Source organism: Cydia fagiglandana, chromosome 13 (assembly GCF_963556715.1).
Source record: "Cydia fagiglandana chromosome 13, ilCydFagi1.1, whole genome shotgun sequence".
NCBI classification, from domain to species: Eukaryota; Metazoa; Arthropoda; class Insecta; order Lepidoptera; family Tortricidae; genus Cydia; species Cydia fagiglandana.
In genome coordinates this window covers 1,395,373-1,398,793 of record NC_085944.1, presented here as the reverse complement: position 1 = coordinate 1,398,793, position 3,421 = coordinate 1,395,373, and positions in this window count along the sequence as shown.

Below are 3,421 nucleotides of genomic sequence, written 5' to 3'. Positions count from 1 at the left end.
TATACGTTTAATGTTTGGAATTTGGAACTGACTGGTAGATACATTTGATTTTATACCTTATATCGTATCTAAGCTCTAACTAACCGAGACCACGAGCGTCATGACGCTCGTGGTCTCGCACACAGGCGGATTTTCCTAAATTTCTGGCCAAAACTAATGCATTGAATTAAAAGTTAGAAACGCCTTAGGAATCAAATAAAAACATATTTAAATTAAACTACAGCTTTATTTAAGGTCGATTCACTGTTTCTATATTTATTTTATTAGTTTTTTTTCTTACATGTCCAATAAATACTTTAGTTCTTTTGGATAATCATTTATTTTTGAATCCTTGTAATGTTTTCGTGAAATATCTGTTATGTAAGAATCAGATGATACAAGAAGGTTATTAAACACATCCTCTACATTTTGGATCCGACTAAATTTTCTCGAATAACTTTCTCTGTACATTTTTGTCTTTATTTCTCGATTCTTGAGCTTCGTCTGAAAGTAACCCCAAAGGCACTATACAAATTTTCATTAATTCATTGCCATGAAATAAAATTGTATGTACAGTTGTTGGTAGGGGGTACCATGGATAATGTTTGATAAAGACAACATCTGTCTTGCAGCAATAAATTTTAATATTAATTGGAAACGTACTTGTAAGTGCCAAAAGGATTATAAGAAAGCGATATATAAATTGTATTGGAACTTGGTAAGCAACAACAACAAGTGCTAAAGGTTCATCTGGTGTGAAAGGAATGTGAGATTGTCCAGAAGTGGCTTCTTGCTTTGTAATTATATTAGTTTCACATTCTTTAGCAGATTTCAGATCACCATCTCTTTTGAAGTTCATTTTAGCAGCAAACAAAAGTTCACTACTAGTTTTTTCCTTACGTAAGTCTTCGGTTTTTCTGCGTTTGGACCGATCACTACTCTCACAGAAATCTTTCGAAGGTCTTCCGCTTACTTGCTTTGAAACTTGTTTCTTAACCACGAAACAAATACCATTACTAAGCCAATTACATTATTTTCTATTGAAATAGGCATTGTTTCTTCTAACAGATGCCCACATTTGTTTGTAGTAGAATACGAACTTAGATAATAATTGTTTTGAGTCATTTGTTAGACCATCCTCAACACCTAAGAAACTTGCTACTTGGTTAAAAAGATTGTTAAGTTTTTCATTATTATCTTTCGAATTGCACGTTCTATAATATTCAAGCAATTGTTGACGACTTATAATGATATTCTCAGAAGATGAACCAAAAACAATGAAAAAATAAAAATAAAACTGTTTTCGTGATTTTTACTTCTAACTGATAATTGTCTAATAAAAAACAGATTAGCACGTATTAGCAACCTAAACTATCAAAATAGTTTAGCTAATATGTTTGTCTTGTTGGACTATTACCGGGTTGATGATGAAAACTATTACTTGTACCAATATTTTAACTTTATTCATTTGTTACAAACATAATAACAATCAATTTACAATAAATTATTCAAGACGTCTTCACTCTAACTTGTCCGTACTCGAACTGGCCACTTGTCACTGAGGTACCCACCTTTTATAATAATTCAACATGGCGGGAACCAGTGACAAGTATGAGTCAATTGATACTCTTTTATAAATTAATCATAACCAAAAGTAAGAATGATCAAAGTATAAGCTATTAATAAATAATGATCCTTACAGCTCGGCCATCCTGTTCGAGGCGAGACCCTTCGCCAAACCTTAATATAAAATAGTTAATATGATAAAAACAAAAGACCAATTTATGAAAATAATGAATTAAATTAAAATGTATACATTAAAACAAACCAAGATTCACTGATCCAATATTATTATGTGAATGATATTTATGCACGTAATATGCATATTAAATAATAATAAGTAACAAGAGAAAATAAAATTACAAACACGTAATACTCATGTGCACTCATGATTGCACGATATCTACTATTAATAAGATTATAATTATAATGTGTAATATCGTTAATTATTAGGCATTAATAAAATGATAATTAATGATAATTAGGAAATAGGTGGCCGATACCAAAACATAATACATATTATTAATCGTTCAAATTATAGTTTTCGAAGAATTTTCACAAGTCTGTTATCAAGGTTGAAGAAACTATATGTCATCATAGAAACGAATAAATTTAATTAGTTCGGCCTGCAGAAACATAATAAAATATTAAACAACAGAAAATTCATTATGTAATAGTAAGATTACGCAATCTAGCATTATTACATTTTCTTTAACACTTGTTAAATTTCAATAACTATGCTCAAGAAATATAATATACGTACACAACACCATTCGCTTTCACACATAAATATTCAAACCGCTATACACGGATCACTTCACCAACAGAAGATAGTTGCGTCACCGCGGGTTGCGCCGTCTGCCTAACCGACGTCACGTTCTCATTAACTGCAATGGTGCCACCGACCACGCAAGCTCTGCCCACTGCGATAGTGCCGTCGACACATCTGAAGCTGTCCACGATTCAGATGCCACCAACCATGCTGATGCTGCGTAACACGGGGCACCGGATCTTGCGCCGCTACTAGCCGCAGTTTCGCTTGCCATGATGCCAGCATTCTAAGACTCTGCAGTGTAGTCAACGATCGTATTTCTGCGTAGAAGCACCTTAGTTCTGCTAAGGAACAGGAATGTCGTCACCCTGGCCATCTCACCTAGGCACTCCTGGGTCGGAAGTGATTCCACACCCCGACCCTCTTACCTGGGCACTCCTGGGTGGTAATGGAATACCAAACCCTGGCCCTTTCACCTGGACGCTCCTGGGTCGTTCTGAAACTTTTAAGACTTTCTTTAGATATATGAAATTAACACTTCCTTTTTTTTAAAAATTATTATTGAATGCATAAGACTCGTGGTTTTATTTCATTGATTTATTTTATTATTATTCATCTTTATGTTTTAATCGTTATATCGATTTAAGCATGTTATGAATTTATTTTTCACGTTTCAAATATTTTAGTACATAAACGACATGACTACCAAATATTGTACCTGATTTGTATTAATTATTATAATATTTGCAATTAAAATAGTCCATAGTTCACTATATCATGTATTGCGCAGTAAAGTTTAATAATGAAAATAGGACATAAGTGTCACATCTCTATAAAGAATGCATGGTTCTGATTTTATATCTTCGGGCCCAGCCCGTAGTTGACATGAATGCAATCATAATTATGCCGAGATATAAAAACATCTTGATAATAATAATATAAGTGACAGATAATGTTTTTTTTTTTGTTTGGGCTACTGATTATCTGATGATATAATATGATGATTTAAATTAACACGTTTTAATTTCATAAACGTAATAAACACAAGTGCACACGATTAAGTGAAGTTTCAGTATTAGGTTATATGATAATTTCCTTTTAATTAAACTT